The sequence below is a fragment of the Takifugu flavidus genome, chromosome 2 (assembly GCF_003711565.1).
Source record: "Takifugu flavidus isolate HTHZ2018 chromosome 2, ASM371156v2, whole genome shotgun sequence".
NCBI lineage: Eukaryota > Metazoa > Chordata > Actinopteri > Tetraodontiformes > Tetraodontidae > Takifugu > Takifugu flavidus.
In genome coordinates this window covers 15,767,009-15,788,372 of record NC_079521.1, presented here as the reverse complement: position 1 = coordinate 15,788,372, position 21,364 = coordinate 15,767,009, and positions in this window count along the sequence as shown.

Genomic DNA, 21,364 nt, shown 5'->3' with positions numbered 1-21,364 from the left:
ATTAAAGGTCACTATTAAAGGTCACAAGGGTGCTTGAGTCCCAGCAAGTCATTGGGTGAGAGGCAGGAATGCATCCTGGACAGGTCACCAGTCTGTCTCTCACACACACACACTTGTACGTCTACCTTTGTGGGGACTTTCATAGACATAACAAACTACTCGGCTCCTTACCTGGACCCCAACCCCCCCACCTAACCCTCATCTCTAACCCAACATCTAACTCCAATATTAAATCTATTTCCTAAACAATCTCAAACAATCCTTTCGTGAGGACCAACCAAACTGTCCTCACTGCTAGTAGAATGTGGATTTTGGTAGTTTTGGTACGGCAAGTATGAGAACACACACACACACACACACACACACACACACACACACTCACACACACACACACACACCACACACACACACACACACACACCATTTAATCTTAGCAGCAGTCATTTTCAGTCTCTAATCACCCTAATGTGCTTGTGTAAAGACTGAGGAGTAGTTAAAGGTTAAATCACAGTTCAGGGTTCCTTATTATGAAAGGAATTAAGCGTTGCAGGGTGGCACCAGGGTGCAGTTACTACTGCTGCCTCATGGGAGTGTGCAGTGGTTGAGTGTTCTCTCAGGGTGCTCCAGCTTCCTCCTCCAATCCGAAGAGTTTTACCTGAGAAACGGGTGAAATGGCCCCGGGGTGCGAACGGGAGCGTGTTTTGTCTCTCTTTGTTATCCCAGCAACAAGTTGGCGTCTTCTCCAGGGTCTGCCCCTGCTCTCTTTGGGTTCCAGCTCAGGCCTTTTTTATATGGAGTTTCCACGTTCTCCGTGTTTGCCTCAGTGCTCCAGGTTCCTCCCATGGTCCAAAAACGTGCACATTAGCTTGAAGGGATACTCTGGTGTATTCCTGCCTGGGATGGAGCCCAGCATCCCCGGGGACCCTGAGTAGGAATAAGTGCTTCCTAACAATAAATGACTAAGGAAACCTCCGTTATTAAAGGGGAATATGCGCGTCTGACACATATGTAAATGATTATTCAGATTATTCTCTACCAGAGGATGATGGCAGCATGTGATCATGAGACACCAGTCATCGAGCTCATGCTGGTCTTTAAAGCCAACGTGCCCACGTTCATCATGCAGGATCACCTCTGATGTGGGTGTTTAGTCAGGAAGAATCCGAGGCTGATTCCTTCCACGCTCCTTCTTCCACATGGCAGCCAGATTCTTATGAAGGGAAACACTACCCCACAGTGGTAAGACTTTCTCAGTGCTCCAAACTGTTCTCCATGGACACACAACAGTCCTGAGTACGTCCCCCTCCTCCCCTACCGCAGCCTCCCCACCTGTACCCACATGTTTGACGCGTGCGCGAGGAGGGCGAGATTAGAGACGCGCCGGAGGGCATGAATAAAAATGAAAAAGTTCCCGAACCGTCTGAGCAAAGAAAAGAAACAAAAAGTAGTAAAAATGAAGTTGAAAACAGCAGATAAAATAGCACAACTGGAAGAACGGTGATTAGCCAGCTGATTAACTGCTGATACAGTAATCCCAGGGTCCCATTCAGTCTGATAGCTGATAATCACCACGCTCATATAAATAATAAATCCAATTAATGTGCGGGGTCAGAGGTCGGCGTCGTAATTACGGCTCCGCGGGCCGTTTCTCCTTTCTGCATCTGCCCGGTTGTGCGACGCCCAGCTCGACCACAGCAAGGAGCTGTGTTGCAGCTCAGGCGACCTGCTGCACACAGGCTGTCCGGGTCCACGATCAGCCGGCCAGCAGGGAGCAGCAGCCAAGCAGCGAGATCCTTCTCTGAGGACTTTTTAGAGGAACACAAGGAACCTTCAGGGCATAAAACAACACCTAACATGCAGGATATTCCAGATTTCTGCAAACATGAGCTGGAAAGACTCTTTTTCCAGCAGTAATGTTTCACAAACTCCGCGTTTGTCTCTCTTTTTCAGAGAGTCTTGATTATTCCAGATTGGGCGGCTCCATTGTGCGCTGACTCAGAGCCCTTTACGTCTCCAGTGGTTATTAACAAGCCTGGGAGAGTGACCCTGACACCAGATGACGCTGTGTGTCTGTCTGCAGCGACGTGTCAGCCGTCACAATGATCACCTTCTTCCAGACTGGCTCTGGACGTCTGATGTTCCTAATTCCCGACTACAATAAAGCATCTTTTGTCCAACGACCACGGATGACACCAACGAAGGGGCCCTGGCCCGACAGGAGCGTAGCAACGGAGCGGCTGAGGAGCGAACCCGGGCGAAAATAAAGGATAATGAGGTGTTTGTCGCTTCGATCAGGGTGTACTTTCTGGGGACGCTGCCTCGCGTTTGAGGTGGCGAAACAGAGCCGCGAGGTCATTCAGGGCCGGATGTGCTGCCGGTGATGCTCAGGGGCCTCGGCTTCACATGGAAGCAGACCGAAGTGGTGAAATTGGATCAAGTTGTACTGTATGAGGATGATACGGCTTACGGTGACCCAGAAACAGTCACAATCTGAGCCCAGAGGTAATTTCTCAGCAGCCATGGAGGACAGACTGTTCTCAGTCTTGGGGCTTAAGCTAGCACCCTCAATCAACGCACCCATAGATACAACATCCTCGCAGAATAAGATGACATACTGTTCCTTTATTTTAATCAAAGAACCGCTGTTGTAGATCGACGCACGTCTTTAAGTTGTCATTTTTGTTGAAACGCTCTTGATGACTGCAGCACAATGCGCAAAACCCCAAATTACCCTTCAAAATGCGGCAGAATGCATGTCCAGTAATTGCAGCCTGGCATGGTCGACCTATGTGGTCCCGTCATTCACCCCCCCCCCCGCCTGTATAAACGCTCATTGTGGAGCCGTCCCCTCCAGCTAGATCCTAGCGCGCGGGCATGGTAGCATTAGCACAGTGCTCGCTGTTGTTCCGCAGCAGTCGGTGACATATGACTGACACACGATATCCTGCCTGATGAACAAGACGGGCCTTCATCAGCATGACAAATGCTCCGATCTGACAAATCGGATGAAGTTTTGTGTCTGCAAACTCCGGGAACGAAGGTGAATGTTCGCTCAAATCAAAATGGAGGCGGGAGGTTGGCCTCTATAATACGCCGGCGGCGTTCCCATTGTGTGCGTCCCTTTCATCATAATACACCGGCTGAAAAGGTGTGACGGTAGCGAAGGAATTCCCGTACGATTGCGTGGCATTACCAGCTGGTCCTGCATGACGAGGGGCAAAAGAAATGGGAAAAATCCACCGTTTATTGCCTCTATCCAGAGGAGTGGAAGGATACATGTTTGTTTACGCTCGGCTATGCGGAATTCCATTTTATTCTGCTCAAATGTGGAAATGACATCATTTTATTTTGGAAATTCACCAGATCATTTATTCGCTCTTCCTGTCCTACGAGCTGACAAAACAGAAGTCTTGCGTAGATTTCCAGAGGGCTCCCGGAACGCCGGAGCCGTGGCGGAGTCGGAACGGAACCGCGCCACAGCCGGCGTACACACACGCATTGGATTGAGCAGCCACTGGTCACCCTGTGGGTTTATTTTGAAGGGACTGGAGGAAGGTAGAGGTAAACAGGAAGGTTGGCTAAGCCGCGCGTTCTGTTCAGGGTTAAAAATAGGGTGTTGGAGGTTAATTGCAAGCAGGATCTTCGGGAATCATTTAACGCCTAACATGACACCCTGGACACACACACACACACACCTTTACTCACACACTTAATTCAAAGTCTCACAGTGTGGGTGGAAACTGGAGAAAACCCACACAGTCACTGGGACGGCTGGGAACTTTGGGGCGAGGTGACAGCGATAACCACCGTGTCGCCTCTCGTGATTAAATTAGTTCATTTTCTCACCACCTTGGAAAATAATTAAAGCGCTGTATCGGCCGACGGCGCGAGCAAAAGCCAATATTTGTCAACTTTTAATAAAAGATGACAACGATAACATGCTGGAGAAATCCATCGATTAATTCTTTCATTAGTTGGTTTGCAGCAGGTATTTGTCTTTATTAAGCCAGCGGGAGTCTATAGGAGATGTGGTTTAAATAGATTTTGCACAGGATATATGACTCAACCTGATGGCTTGTTAGAAACAGAAGGTTTTAAACAAATACACAAGACAAAAGAAATCTGTAAATACAGGTTAGCACGAGTGTGTCCTTTGGCTAAACGCTGAGGCTGTTTCGGGCTTTTTGTTTTTGTTTTTTTGTTTAGGAAAGCATGCTGTCAGATTAATTCCCAGCCTCTCAATCTGAAAGTCCCGCTGATGGCGAGGTTTGGCCGAACCCGCCTGTTCATTGTGGGGCTACATTTGCAATTGACGGAGCTCCAGAAAACCATGCTGCGTTCCTTTTGTGTGCCCACAAAGTCTGCTGGGCGTCTAGACAATGAAGAGAAACAGCAGCGTCATTTAAACAGCGCGCTACACGAGCGGGGTCGGGGGTGGGGGATGGAAATCCGTTCAGAGGTGGCAGGTTTTCCCCCCTTTGGGTTAAATTTATTGACAATGCTTTGTTGTCTAAGTGAAGCCTTTTCCGAAAGAACTCGTATTTTGTCTGGCATCAAACACCTTGGTGCGTACCAATGAGTCCATGAATTAAGGGTTTTGTGGATGAATGTCAACGGGCCAGTTTCAACTGTGCAACAGGGACACACACACTTTAGGAATATATTGTATGGAAAAAATTTACCTTCTAAAAAAGCATTTGAGAGAAAATAATTGAACCACACGTTGTAGAGGCACACGAACCTGATCGGGAGCAAAAGCACTTGAAATCCTTTGGTGCAGGACAGGGCGGTGACGCACAGCGACCTGACGCATGACCGGGGGGGCAAACATGGTTCACGTATGTGTTACCTGGCTCGTGGGGGGAGGGGAGCTGCAGCTGTGCCGTGCTGGTGCTGCTGCAACGCGCCATTCTGGTGCCCGTTGTGGTCTGCGCGTTCATGTTGACATTAAAGAAAGAGAGGAGTGTGTGTGTGTGTGGTGTGTGTGTGTGTGTGTGTGTGTGTGTGTGTGGGCAAAGGGCAGGTGCTACTTAGGGTCGATCTCTGCACGCCCCTGCTCCACCACAGTGAGCAACAACTCAGTGTTTGATGCCCTAATTTTCACCATCGCCTATAAACAACAGTCCAAAAGTAGGGAGTGGACCTTTAAGGGACACGCAGTTTGGATGTGATGTCGTCAGCAGGTGCACAACCTGTTCCTGAACGGGAACATTTAATGGACTTTTCGTTTTCTCTCTCTTTGCTCTCAACAGCCCAGTAAGGGTCCACATACGTGCAGCACATGTTGTACACATGCAGAAGGCAGAGCTGCACGTTGTAGTCCTCAGAAACTCCCAGTAATGGGGGAAACTCCCAGTAATGGTGTTAGTCATCTACACGCCCCCCCTACACTATGCTAGCCTACATATGTGTGTATTTTACTGACATCTGTGGAACGGTGATGATATTTGTTGAACAGTGTGATTGCTGCCTGACCTCATGCTGCTTCGACATGATGAAACGGCCCAAAAACCATAAATCTCAGGCCAAAGGCAACATCAGCGGCGCCGCAGATGTTCTGTACGCTGCTCGTCGATTAGCTCAGGCCTGTCTTCAACGGTTCTTTACGAATACCAGTCAAAAACGCAGATGAGAACACTGAAAAGTGGCTGTTGTGTCCAATTAGCCGTTGAACTGAACCCTCTTGCCAGTTCATTCCGATTGCCGTCGGTCATAGATCACTCCGTTAGCACGCATGGCTACAAATGCTGCTGCACTCCACGCCCGTGAGGGAGTCAGTGCGTGTTCTAGTTTGTTGCTATGTTAACCCACCGCAGTGTAATGAGTTCGCAAGGGGGTAAAAAATCCTGCTTAACTATGTCACTAACGCAGGTATTGTGTCCCGGTGTCAATCCGCACTGACCCCGATGCACAACGCACAAGACAGGGCCTTGTTTCCCAAATTGCCCTATTTCCTTTTTCAGTCCTTGCTGAATGAACCCGCTCCCCGGTGAGAGCAAACAAACGATTTTCTATTACTTCTAAAGATCCAAACGGTGCGAACGCCGAGCGTGACTCACCGTCAGCTTATACAACCCGATCCTTTATAGTTTTCTGAGCGCTCTTCTTCTACCCTTTTTGTGCTGTCGCTCCCCTCGTTCTGCCTTTCTCTCCATTTTCTACGGCATCGTGCAAAGTCTCAAGGGTAGAATGAATGTCCTCTTCCATTTGGCTGCTATTTCGGTCTCCATGTCAACAAGACATGAGTCACCACACCCTCTGAAAACATGGACACTATCGCTAAAACACACTGCTATTAATACAGCAAATCGGCTAATTTGCGTCCTGTTCGCACATTACGGCGCGTCACTTCGATTCCGCAGCTGGGCCCGATGATGTGAGGAGGGATGAAAGTGCACAGATGTTTGAACAAAGCACCCACTGTGATGGAGAGGAAGATTCTGACTCCTGCCGGCCTATTTTTACACACTGCTGTTAAAGCACTTACAGCTAACATATAGAACCAGAGATCTGAGGGAGAGAGATGCAGAAAGCTAGCTAGCTAGCTAGCTGTCTGTCTGTCTGTCTGTCTGTCTGTCTGTCTGTCTGTCTGTCTGTCTGTCTGTCTGTCTGTCTACCTATCCACCCACCCATCCATCCACCCACCCACCCACCCATCATCTATCTATCTATCTATCTATCTATCTATCTATCTATATCTATCTATCTATCTATCTATCTATCTATCTATCTATCTATCTATCTATCTATCTGCTATCTATCTATCTATCTATCGATCTATCTATCTATCTATCTATCTATCTATCTATCTATCTATCTATCTAGAGCTCTTCTTTTATCTGCCCCCTCTGATCCTAATCCTGGTCTCAGCTAGTGTGGAGCAGTATGGCTCCAGATGTTTGGGCAGCCTCTGGAATTCTGGGATGAGGCCTCGCAGAAACAGCTTCCATCATCTGGGAGAATAATGGTTTTTAGTCCGGTTTGATTGGGAACATTTGTTGGTCGAGTCCTGTTTCCACTCCCGTTTTACACACCACTTTTTTCCCCCAAAGTGTTGTATCTTCACTCATGGTGATTTCTCCTGACACGCTGGGGGTAAAGCAGTCCAGCTTAATTTAATTTGATATAATTAAAAGCATTAGGCTTTGTTTAAAGTGGCTGATTAGATTTTATTCATCTGATAATAAGTCGCCCATCACTTCATAATAATATTTGGACCTAACTTGAGCTCAGAATCTGACTTAATCTGCTGTTTGTTGAACCGTGCACAGTGTCAGCTCGGCCCCTTTATGATAAATACATTATATGAATGTTGGATCGGTGGGTCGGCTGTTATTCCTGCTGTACTGCAGAAGGAAGCGTATCCAGCCAGCTTTTCCCATGTTCTGTTGCATCGACGGTGAGTCTCATTGTCTCTGCTTATTACCAGTTTATTACATCACTAATCTACAGCGATAAGGCATAAAGAAGTGGACATGTGTCGCCTGTTCTGGAGAGAAAAGTGGAACCTGGCAAGGCTGAATGCACTGACGCAGATCTGTGAATCCTGTTTGATGGCAGGAGAACAGAGGAGGAGTGTGAGATGACGTCAATGAGATCAAGAGAAAGTTGTCTGTCTGACACCCGCTTCAGTCTGATAGGTTCATCGCCAAAGTGAGGGGTCCGAGTTCTGAGCGCAGACACGCAGGCGAATGTGACGCGAGCCGAAGGAAGTCGACAACCGACGAGATGATTTTAATGACACCAAAATGCAGTTCTGCTCTTGTCTGTTGGATTTGGTAACCAGCCAGTTCCTCCTCAGCCTCATACGCTCCTATATTACAACCTTTAACTCCAATATCTTCCCACCACTCCCTCCATTACAGGCACGTTCTTAAAAAGCTGCAGTTGGACCGGTGTCAGCAGGGACACGAGCACCGAGACGCCATCCAGCTGTGTTTGCCAAACTGCTTTAGCAGAATGCAGCCGGCTCAAGTAGCTCAGCTAACCTGTCAACGCCGCTGACGAGCAGCATTGTCTGAGTGGCAGACACCCGAGCACCTGAGCAACCCACCCCCAGTTTGAGGGGAGCTGTGACTCGAACTGTTGCAACGGACCTTAAACCATTAATGTACCAACGAGAGACATTTGGACGTGGAAGAACCTCAATAACCTGGATGTAAAGGATCAGTCTGAAACCAGGAAGTTCACGCTGAATGAGGATCAATGGCGGCATTAAAGATGTTCTCATCACGTGGAAAACCAAGGACGACTTGTAAAGACTTCAAGCTGAAAGACTGCATGAACAACTGACCGTTGAGGCCAACATTGTTTACATAGCTCTAGAGGGCGCTGTGCCCCCCCAGCATGCAGTTTACTGGTAGATAAAGAAGTGTTATCCAATGGCGTTTTTCTGATATGATGCAAATTATTACACTCACATTGGTGTAAAATGCTACCTGTTGCTTTAGTTCTGGGATTTTCTAGTATCACAAGCATCTGTTCTGTAAATATGAAGTAATCGTTTGCCCTGGAGGGTTGTAAAGGAAACCCCTCTCTCTTTTGAATCTGTTAGCATTAATAAGCTAAGGGATTAGCTTCCAATGCTAACACACGCAAAGAAACCAGTGAAACATAAAATACTTTACATTTATTTACAGCACATGCTGACAGAAAAAACATATTATGAAGGTAATGGCCTGAATATAACATAATATAAAACACAAGATGGTCTGAAGACCTTCTCTGGTGAGACTCCTTTAACAAGCAGTGTTTGAGATTGTGAGCGTAAGTCTTATTTTCTGGTATTTCTTTTCCTTCTCTTATATTCCCAGAATGAGCCTGTGCTAATCCGGCGATGTCAAATGCATTTAAAGTCCCATTAAACACTCAAACGGTGTGTTTTTTGTGCTCATCGGTGTGTGCTGTACCCAGACATCAACGTCAGAAAAATCTCTCCTAATGATCAGATATTACCCGGCTCCCTTTCTCGAGGGAAGCGGACCTTTTTCTCTCACCCTGGTTTCTCGGTACTGTCACTTGAGCTCATGCGTCATCTCTGTTTCTTTGAAAGTCGCCTTGCGGGTAGTCCGTGTCATCATGACATTTAATTTATGTCTTGAAGACACAATTAGATCCCACATACTTTTACACTATCTTCACACCTTCACTGACATTTTATCAATGCCGTCCGCATCCCAAAGTGCCGGGATTCCTATAAATGCGAGGCAAATGATCAAACTCGAAATAGCTGATGAGCATCTACTCCATTCTAGTACCTGTGAAAGCTGCAGGTGGCATTAAATAAAACATTACTGCTCCGGCTCTTTTAAATGGGTGGCACTCACCTGCAGTTGTTGCTCATAATAAGTGTAAGAAGTCGTACCAGCACCTGTGTGACTGGTAGCCCAGGTAACAAGAAAAGAACCCAGCAAGGTGGGGATCTGAGTCTGACATGTGCTGGGTGAGAAAGTAACAAGCTTTCACCTCTGAAGACAAGACGAACAAGAGAGTTTTTGACTTTTGTCATGATCCTTTGGTTAAATTTCATATCCCCGCCATCCCAGCAGGACCAAAGCCCCTAAACACCCTGCTGGTTTTGGACGTCTGTCCCATCTTTAAGGTTTTGAATGGAGTAGTCGCTCAGCTATTAGAGGACTTCTAGAAACTTCTAGAGCAAATGCCAAATGACACTGGGTAGAGGAGACTGTGATGTACAACGGTGATGGACTCAATTTGGCAAATGGTGGCGTCCAACCAAGGGACACAGGCTTGGAACCCCCTGCCCGCTCATGTTAGAAACTGTGACAATCACATGACCTTGAAAAAGACCCTTCGACAGTGGATAAAGACGTGCCAGAACTGCTATCATGGGTAACTTCGTATGGACTCTTACGCTCAGGGATGTTTAAATTGATGCTTTTTGCTGCTATGTTGCGCAATGTGCATTGTCCTAGATTCACACCAGTCAGTCACACCAGCTACGCATGTTGCATGTGCCACAGAGGCACATACAAACCTAAATCTAAAAGGGCCCGGAGCCAGGAGTCAAAACCAAAACCTTGTTGCTAGAGAGGCCGAGGTCGATAAGAGTTATGCCTGCTGACGATTGAGTCCCTGGAGGTAGCAGTGCCCCTGTAGTGGCAGCAGTTATAATTTCAGACTAATTCTTTTACACCCTGGCTAATATGAGCCCGGTCCTGTCCAAGGTTTCTTCCTATTAAAAGGGAGCTGTTGCTTGTTCGGGGGCAGGCTCTGGCTCTTTGTCAAGTGCTGAACCGAAACTGAAACTTCCATTATTGATGTGGTCAGAATGATACCAATATTGATTAATACTATCATAAAACACAGTATTTATTTACTGTATAGCTGCTGCCATATAGATTTGATCATAGGAGGGGGAAAAAGCACAATCATTTCTTTGACTGACAAAAACGGACATGTAATTACAAAGTAATTGATAATTATTGAGAAAAAAACCCTACACAAGCCTTAAATGGACATTAACAGCTGAAGGATTTCTATGGACACGTTCTCCTTGGCTCAATAAGAGAAACAACAGTAGTATAATGAATGAAAACAGCCCCCCCCCTTCCTAAACCAAGGCATGTCATACCCAAACAATGTCACCACATGCCTCCGGCAGAGAAAATATTGTCAACTAGTAAACGGCGCCATAATTAACGATGGATTTACAGTAATGTAAGAAAATAAAGGCCCCGGGGCCACAGACTGAACCCAGACATGGAAAGCTCTGATGTCATAATGGTATTTGGTGGAATATGGAAGGAACGCTATAAGTCTGGCTCATCAATCAGGGCGATCGGAGGTATATGTGCTTGTCTGGCCTACTTGCAACATGTTTCACGACCACGTTCACACGCGAGCCGGCCAAAAACCCAAGTGGGTTCCGTCACGGACGCGGGTCCAATCTCGAGCGGGAAAAGGCTTCCCAGTTACTGGAATGTTATCTATGCATGTAACAAATCTGCTGATTTCAAAGGTTAGCCGTCATCTCCAAGTCAAACATTTCAGGAAGGACAATTAATAGGGTGTTTCCAAAGTCCCGTCGCATTCCAACAATTCTTGCGATATACGACTTCTGCGGGACAGAAATCTAATTAGCAACTATGGTGTCCATCATTGCCCGTCCGGCTTTAAGGGAGTGTTTCCTATCTGTCGCTGCCTTTCTCCTCCTCTCACTGTTATTCTCACCTCCAGCTCCTGAAACTGCAGCCTGGCTGACTCATCACTGTCCTCGCCATTAGGCTCCTGCCAACACTTACTGATTAAATCATAAGAGGAGGGAGGAAAAAATAAGAGAGCTACTGAACACGCCGGGTCCGGTGCATGTGCCACCGATAAATAATGAGATTACGGTCGACCATGCGATAGCGCGCATCAGTCAGTGGTTTCTAATGTATGTGGAACAACGTAATTTTCCGTTGGGTCATATCATGCATAGCACAATGAGTGGAGTGGACGAGGGAGCGGAAATGACTTCCAGCCGTGGAGTTCTGACCACCCAGGGGTTTCTCAAAGATTCTGGCCACTAGAGGGCAGAAGAACTTCAAAAGAGCTGCAAAAGTGCAAAATTTTGCAAACGATGATGGAGGTTCGTTAACATACTATGTAGAAAAAAGAAGAAAGTAGCATGTATCAACAGGCTCTGATCATTGCAGGGGAAAAAAGGATGGCTGACAGCTGGCTTTGGCAGGCTCTGCTAAGTCATGTTGTTCCAGCCTGTTGCTCACCTGCCACTGCTCCCATGGTCTCCTTCTTCTCAGATGCAAAGCATTCCGGAACACCGTAGTCTAACAGGGTGTGTCCGACACCACAATTCTGCTATTCTCCGACCACCTCTGCCTTTGTTACCACCCAGCAACATAAACTACAGACACTGTGACCATGTGTGCCTCCGTGTCATTTTAAAGGGCTGAGAAGAAAAAACAAAACAACCTTCTAACATCCAGCCGAGCCCGCTGCCGCAGTGCAAATTTGCTTGCATATCTTCCCAGGTCCCCGCGCACGCAGAAATAGATATTCAGAGAGGAGTTTATAATCAATTTGCCTTTTGCATCGGCCTTTCCATTTCATTATAAGGTGTGTGCAGTAAACTAATCCTGCAGTTTGACGCTGGAAAGCGAGCGCTGCTCCCTGTAATAAGGCAGGGGAGATGAGTCATCAGCAGGAGTGAGGCTCGAAAATGAGGAATGTGGAGACCGTGGCGGAGATGAAAAACCATTGGTTGTGGGAAACAGGCAGACTCCTGCACCAGCGAGGTGGGCCACAAAGATCGCAGTCTGCCCCTGTTGTATCGGTGAGGCTCTAGTCGGTGACCACAAATCAATGTTGATACCCTGAGCTGCAATGAGGTTATTCGCTTAAAAGAATGTTGCTAGCCTCTGAAGAACTTGCATAATAGTCTGATAATAGCAGCGGTTGGATTGTTTTGCCCTGCATCCATCATTTAAGTATGGCAACAAAATAAATCTGACAAGACAACACGACAAGTGTAGAGAGGTGTTGGACAAATGCTAATAGCATTGCTCTGGAGTTGTCACGGAGCCGTTGCTGTGCAGGGAATCCTGGGCTCCTGGCATTCTCGTGGGTGCTACCTTCACACTTAACCACCCACCACAATGTTTTTTTTTAAAGTCCTCAGAGTAACGGAACCCTGCCTCCAAATGCACCGGCCACCCCCGACAGGAGGATGCCTGGCAACCACTGACAAGCGTCTGAGGTACCAGGAATGTCGGTTTGAAAGGGTTGATAAAGCACTGCAAATCAGTAATATTGTGATGGCGTCGTTAGAGTAAAACCTTTAAAGGTCACTGATTGGACTTGGGTCAAAATGCCCGCTGGCAAATGTACATCGGACGTGTTCTTGAGGGGAGACATACCAGCGCCACCGACACAGTGTCACTCCTCTGATTATCTAAATGCTGTGACGTCAGGCTGTAAACACTTCTGGGTTCTCTCTATCCCGCAGGCACGTCGGGAATCTAAATAAATGTGAACTGTTTCTTGTCGGACGTCACGGCGGAAAAATGCACAGCATGTTCGGCATTTCGACAATGGGACGTGGTTTGGCTCGCGTGGACGTCATTTATAAGAAAAGGGGGAAGTGACAAACGATGCGGCGCCAACGGGTTTGCCCTCCAACCTTCTCAAACGATGCTTGAAGATTAAGGTAATGTAATAAAGCTTTACTATGAAGACAGAGGGGCTGGTGAGTCATAGGTCAGCCGTGGGTGTAAGGTGAGAACATCGGAAAGCCCGAGGCCTTTAAGGAGATAATGAGGCCTTGCGCATCTCCCAAGTGCCCAGCATTAAGAGTTATTACTTCCTCTCTTGCTGTAGCTACAAGCTCCTTCTTTCATTCAAAGCTTCAGAACAAGTGTTCCAATCACATCCAGGAAGCCACATCACACACACACGCGCACACACACTTGCTAAGACCATCTTTAGTTCTCACTTTTGTCTACATTCTTCAAGGTTTCCATGATTTGGGCTTTGAGTTTCTACGTCTGCATTTATGGTGTACGTGTCTGTTGCTCTCTGTATCTCCCCCGCTCCTCCGTCTCTACCCTGCCGGCCGTCAGCAGGAGGGTCCGGCCACATGAGCCTGGTCCTGCTCGAGGTTTCTTCCTGTTAAACGGAGTTTTTCCTACCACTGTTGCTTGTTTGGGTGGGGGGGGGGGGGGGGGTGTCAGACTGTGGGTTTGTGTCAATCACCTGAGACCATCCACTACACAAAGTTGAGTTAAATTGAATAGGCAGTTTAAAGGAACACACAAGCATGTTTACATGTTTAAATGTTCTCAACCGTGATCACGCCCACCTTTGATCGAACTGCTTTGATCTGTGTCCAATTGATAAAATAAATAAAGACAATATTGCAAGCGCTTCCAAAAGCATCGAGGCAATCTATCACCACAGCAACTGCTTTGACTATAACGGCTGTTGTTAAGCGGACTTGTGTAATCTTTGGTTGTAACTATAACAACCATTAACGTTGTTAGCAGCGGAGCCAATGGGGCCTTTTTTCCCCACGTGGATGTCGGCTTAAATCGTGACTGCAGATCATTGAGGGAGTTACGGTGAGCTATGAGGCTCAATTCAGCCTGAACACGACAGGAATTCAACAACCAGTAGGACGGAGTTCACCACGACGCCGGCAGGACGAGATCTCAGGATCCTTCAACGGGCCTGAGACGGTCGCACGTTCCCACCCGGAAAACCCGATTCTGCCTCTTCCATTCAGATGTGGCAAAACATGCTGGTTTTGCTTCAAATGGGTCTTTAATTTAGACTCTCTCCCAGTTAAGCGCATCTGTATCCAGATCTCTTTTTTTTGCCCACGGGGTAATTTAATTAGCCATTCTCTCGAGACCAAATTTTCCAATTAAAGCAAAGCAAAAACTTGCTACACTTCCAGTTCAGCATCACTGAAACCAGATTCAATTTTCATAATTCCTTTTTTTTTTACCCCCTAATGTTTACATGTTCACATACCTGTTCTAAAGAAGCTTTTTCTATTCTTCCCACCCCCAGAGGTCTGTGACGTCTGATATTAAATTGCTAAAATATAAGATTTGCTGAAAACGGCTCTTAATTTAAACTGCGACACCTGCACTTGACCTTTGACCCAGCACTGCAGGAGTTACAAGCTTCACTATCAGATAAGCTGCTGCCCATCAATACGGGAAGGGGGGGTGGCAAACGTTCCGACACTCATGATAGTTAAGGTTTACGAGGGAGAAAACTTGACTCTATTTTTGAAGTCCTTTAATATTTTACCGGCTGCGATCCGCCGCTGGGACGCGGCTGATGTGAGATATTTACTTAAGATTCATTCACAAATGTTTCTCACGGCTAAAGTATGTAAACTGCCATTTGCCAGCCGGTCGCCTCCTCTTCCCGCCGCTGTTCTCCTCAACTTTAAATATTTACAATCTTCTGTGGCACCACAATGCAGCAGCGGGCTTAACGGAGGGCCGGCGCTGGCGCTTTGTTCTCCAGCCGCCCCTCATCCCTCAAACATCCGAGGAGCCTTTACAGGGTCCGTCTTTGAGCGCTTGTGTGGAGGGTCCTGGGACCTTCTGTCCCCCTCTAACTCCGGACCACCATCCAACAGGACCCTCCAGTTGCTCGTGGTTCTGTGCGCCGCGCAGCATCGTAATTACAGCACAGTTTCACAGCTCGGCCTGTTCTCATTACCGCGCAGCCGTCTGCAGCTAAACACCTGTTCACACCCCGTAGTCGCCCTGTCGGCCACCCACACCGCCCAAGCATCAGCCCACCTCGGGGCTGAGCTAAATGGATGAACTCAGTCTGGTAGCAGGACATACATATTACTGGTGGTTCACGCTGATTTGGCTTCACTCTGGGTTTCACTGTTCTGCTCCTTTGTTCCCAAAGCACCAGGTAAGCTGGGAGGTGAGCTGAGTGGAGGGCAGGACCTCAAGACTCCCTCCAGATTAAGCAGAGCCATCCCTAAAGGCCTTACCCAGGGCCCTCTCCTCCAAGTTCAGCTGAAATAGCTCATTATCGGAGTCGTTACCTGGCCCTACACCAAGGACCCATCAGCTTCAGGGAATCCAGCCAGGAGAAACTGCCCCTGCTGTTTGGCCGCAGCATTTAAAACCCTCCAAACCACCTCGTATTTCTAATAAAACCCCAAAAAGCCAAATCTCTGCTTATTTATCGATGCATTGGCCGCTCAGTCGCCAGTTGGTGGTCGAGCTCAGACTGTTTTTGAGTTTCTGCCTCGGAGCCACGACTTCATTAAATCACCACAGTCCCTTTGTGCGCGTGACACGAATGCATCCCCCAAACCTCGCACGCAAACTGTACCTATACACGCCGCGCACGGCTCTTTAATTAGTCCGGGCTAATTTGCCAGAGTTGTTTGTTTTTGACCGAGCGGTAATAAAAAAAAGTCAGCCGGTGCCCTCCTACCATCCTAGACTATGACTCATATCTAAGCCTCACTGCAGAGAGTTCTGTGTGATGTGAATACTTATCAGGGCAACAATCCCAAACTTGGTTCAGCTCGCCGTGACATCCATCTCCTGCGAGTGAACCGGCGGGCTACAAACATTATAAAAGCCCCCCCCCCTCAATAAGGACGTGAAATGCTTCAAGAGTGGATTCAGGGCGTGACGCTTCTCTGGGTATCCATCAAACCAACAGACCGGTTCCCTCCAGTCGGAAGGGTTAATACCATCTAGACGGTCAGACGTCCGTCCGGGATCTACTTGTTTACAGGGAAACTTTTTTTTTTTTGTTGTTGTTGTTGTGAGTCTGGAGTTGAGCAGTTATTGAGCGCAGTTTGAGGAAGGAGGGGGCCAACGGTAGCTGACCAACGGAAATAACCGTTGTTTGACGTCACAGCTTTATTTTTAGAAGGTAATATATGGGTGTGGAAGTGCCTTTCCATGTCAGAATAAAAAAAAGACACATAAAACACACAGCGACGCGCCCCGTGCACGGCCAGGCAGACGAGCACACGTGCGCGTGCACGGCCGATGCGATTAGCCTTCTGCCCATACCCAAAATAATACACGTTCATGTCTGCTGATGAGTTCTCTTTATTTACACATTTGCTGATGTGCGGTGAGTCAGAGGGGCCCACGTGCACGAGCAGCAGACAGCATCAGAGCACCAGAGACCTGGTGTCTGCGAACGTGCACGCAGCTCACACGTTTAGAGTTATAGAGGAAATAATTACAGCTTTATTCTGTCTGAAAAGCCGCTCTGGAGTATCGAGACGTATGTGAAACCAGGAGAGTAAATGACAACAATGACAATAATTCTGTAAACAGCCACTAAAACCCCTGAAATGTGTCAGATTAGACAGAGTAATAGATGCTGTAGTAGCAATCCTACTATAGTAATAATAACATTAAATGGTCACAGTAGTAATAGTAATCACAGTAGTAATAGTAATGGTCACAGTAGTAATAGTAATGGTCACAGTAGTAATAGTAATGGTTACAGTAGTAATAGCAATCACAGTAGTAATAGTAATGGTCACAGTAGTAATAGTAATCACAGTAGTTATAGTAATGGTCACAGTAGTAATACTAATCACAGTAGTAGTAACAGAGCTAGTAAGAGTAGTAGTAGAGGTCTCCATGGCAGTAGTAGTAATAGCAAAAGTAACAGTAATTACATACATAGCTGTAATAGCAGTAATACTAATATCAATAGTAGTAATAGCAATAGGAGTAATATCAGTAGTAGTAGTGTCAGTAGTAGTAATATCAATAGTACTAATAGCAGTAGTAACAGTAATAGCAGTAGCAGAAGTAATAACATTAATACTAATATCAGTAGTAGTTATAGCAGCAGTGCTAATAGTATTAGCAGTAATATCAGTAGTAGTAGTAATAGCAGTGGAAGTAATAGCAGTAGTAGTATCAGCAGTAGCAGTATTAGCAGTACTACTAATATAAGTAGTAGTAGTAATAGCAGTAGCAGTAATAGCAGTAGTACTATTATCAGTATTAGTAGCAATATCAGTAGTAGTAACAGTGGTGGAAGTAATAGCAGTAGTAGTAACAGCAGTGGTGGTAATAGTAGTGGTACTAAGAGCAGTTGTACTAGAAGTTGTAATAGCGAGAGTGGTAATAACAGTAGTAGTAATAACAGTAGTAGTCAGTTAGAATTTACCATTTGAATGTTTAACATGGCAACAAATCAGTGATGTTTTCAATGTTTTCAGCTTCATTTAATATTAAACTAGAGACAAAATCCTTGTTTCAACCCCATCAATTGAAAGCAAAGGTGCTGTTTTGCTGTCTGTGATGATGTCCACAACACTTGTCCTTTTCATGTCTTCCTGTTCCTCTGACATCATCCGCTGCAAATAAATATGAAGGAGAATTTTATATCACTCGCTGGGGAAGAATTATGGATGATGTTTGCTCCCTCAGCCCAGGTTTTTTCCCTGCTTACAGAGGTTTCATTCAATTAAACTTTGTCGAAACTAATATTTGTATATTGGTTTTTATTACTGTCACATTTTACTTCCATAAAGAGCTTTATTTATAGAACTTAGATCTCTTTCAGAAATCAAAGCCACCATGTTCTTTAGACTTTCTTTGAGCATTCCTCTTGATGTTGGTTGAGCACATCTTGGTGTTTTTTTTTTACTATATTCTAATTTGCAGTAGAGGTTCTGGCATCATCGTTAGCTCTACCAGAGAGGCAAATATTGGACCAGACCTGTGGTAAATACTTAAAGGTAATGTTTCATAAAGATGTGGACATTTTAGCTGATTAGCCATTACAAACACATTAATCAGGCCCTTGTGTGCACGTGTGTGTTGGGGAGAAAACACTCTCGGCATCAGAGCTTCCGGGTGTCTTTCTCTGCGTTTCCCTTCCTCGCCGTAGGCAACGCCATGAGTCAGAGGACGGTCCGTTGACACGAGCGTCATGACCAGGTCCACCGAGTCGGAGACGGGAACCTGCACCCGTCTCTTCCTGGCCAGTGTTGTCATGAAAACATGTTCCTAATCTGTCCAAGAGTCAGAGACTGGACGACCCCAGAAGACGCCAGGATTCAAACACAGATGCAGCTTCGGTCCGAGTCTGTGCACGTCGGTCGAGGACGCCATGTTGTGGGATGAGCAGGGGCGGCGGGTGACAGCCATCACTCATTCTGCCCGCCCGTCTGCCGTCTGTCACATATCAGGGCGCTCTCAGATTACAGATTATGGATTAACGCCGTCCTCGTCCTCCTTTAAGCCTTTGATGGTGCGAACGGTGCCTGATGTACATCGCAGAGATATGAATCCATGCAAGGCTAGAAACTAATATTGGTACTGAATAATCAATGGAACTGAGGTCGTTCGGAGGTCCAGGCTTCAATCAGCTGTTCTTTACCCAGAGGGAGGATTCCCCCTTTTTCCCTTCAGAGAAAGGTTGTTGGTTCAGTCTGCAGAAGTACTTTTACTCAAGAGCTATGTCAGAGTACGAGACACCTTTGTTTCTCTGGTGTAGTTACCAGAAAGTTTTAAAAATATATTAACAAGGATCTAATGTCATGTCTTCTTTCATTCCGCGGGCGGCCTTGTTTCTTTTTCACGTCACGGAAGCAGCTGACCACCGGATTATGGTCATATAATAACATCGAATTCACCCCCAGGACGAGTGGTGAGAAGTGTCCTGGGAGGAGCAGAGGGCAGAGGCCTGGGAGCAGTCGCAGGGGAGAGGGTGTAGGTCAGGGTGGGGTCGGGGGCAGGGCACGGAGAACACACGCTGCAAGTTAATGAGGTGGACATTCATACCCGCTTTGGACCTTTTTGGCTCGACAATTCAAACAAATCACATTTCCAACATTTAAAATACGGTGCCAGAAAAGACCGCTGCTTTGACTTGAGTGATGCTAACAAAGCGTAGCATCACACAGGAAAACAGCTCAACTTCCAACCACCATCTTTGTATGTTGCTGGAACTAAGATGAATGATTTCACCGCTAACGTCGTGACAATAAGCTCGTTTGTTAAAAGGTGCTACGTGAACGCATCGTTTAGTGATTTTTATGCCAGGACTTCCTTTATAACGTTTAGCAGAACAGTTAAGTATAGGCGCCTGAAGCAAATATAGCATGTTCAGATCTGTAGCTGTGATATTCTGAGATATGATGTAAAAATAACAGCATTGAAGGGTAAAAAAGAACCCTGCACACATCAGGGAGGGCAGACTGGGAGAGGAAAAACAGTGAGTCACTTTATGTCATTCCCAGATACTGTGGACCGCATCCCAAAATAGGAGATCTAAATAATAATAACATTAAAAGCTGAAAATAGTGAAGGGTATCACAGGCGGCTGAGCCAGCAGCACAGAAATAACGTGTGGTTTTTAATTGTCTCGGCAGCTGAAGTGACTCTGAAGTGAATATGTGATTTGTCAATTGATTCTTCTCCTCCAAGGCTAGGAATAAAATGCTTTTATTATTGATGCGCTGACGTCACACGTCCACGCGCTCCAGTGCTGAGTGTGGTGCAGACACCCCCCCCCCCCACCCCCCAGATCACCAACGCCATCGCCCCTCCTCCGACAGACCACCTCATGAACATGGTATCTGGTATGAATGGAATACAAAAGCCTTGCAGACAAACGGCAGCCAATTGGATAGTTGAGAAGAAACCAATGACCCCCCCCCCCCCAATTCCTCCTCATTGGTCAGGAAAAGAGAAACTTGGGCAACTGGTATTTCCAACACCATTTCCCCCCCTTAAGCAGCATTAATACTGACAATAAACGCCAGCATCCTTTGTTTTGAGGATCCTAAACGAATGCTAAAGCCGTCTCTCATCGCCGCTGGCAACCTTTGACCCGTGCATGCTTGGGTCTGGAGGATGTTCCACCGTTCTGAGGGGAGAACAACATCTTCTGGGCTCCGTCTTTTCTTTCATGCAGCTTTCGCCGTCATTAGATCTAAAACCCTTCACGCCTGGTGAATTGGAACAGGCGATGGCAGAGGGAGCCAGGCAGCCGGAGCTCGCGCTGTCGTATGCCGCGGATGTGGAGAGATCCTCCTGAGGAGGCGGAGGGATGGAGGGAGGCAGAGGCACATTGATGCAGATGCAGAGAAATGTGAGAGGGTGTCAGAGAGACGGGCGATGACGCGCTCGTGGCTGCGGAGAGCTGGCGAGGCCGCGGCCCTGGCTCTGACTCACCTCATCCCCACGGGGCCTCCTGGTTGACGTCACTCAGCGCGCGCTGTGGCATTTCTCTGCTTCAACTTCTTCATGAGCAGCAGCCACACTTGAGCCCCGCTCGCCTCAGAAAGCCTGTCTCATCCATCCGCCCGTCTGTTTTTAATTACGGACACGTCTTTATTCCCTCTCCGCTCTCTGTTTTTCACAGATTGGTCCCCATTAGGTGGGGCATGTGGGATTTTTTTTGGAATAAGAAGCAAAGTGCAATTTGAAATTGTGTAATCTGCTCTGCAGGATGCATCTTAACCCACGGCGGCGCGGACATCAGCCTAGCTGTTGCCGAGAAACCGCGGCGCGGCGCCTACAAACGCCTTGAGAAATACAAATCCGACAGATTCCTGCCAACAGCTAAATATTTATCCATCGGCAGACAGCTAAATATTTGATTCTGCTGGTGGAACAACTGAAAAGACAGGATGGTTTTCTGCAGGAGGGTGGCTGCAGACGGCGGTACGCCGTGTTCAGTGCTGCTTGTACCTGAACTTGTGCCGGCGGGTTAATCACCGAGGCGTCGCCAAAACCAGCAGGTGGACGCTGGTGGACACGAAGGCGTGTCCGGATCAAATGAGCTCTCGCTCACTGAATGAAACCACTGTCACAACTGGTTATTCGCAGGTTACCACGCTACAATTAAATACCTAATTCAG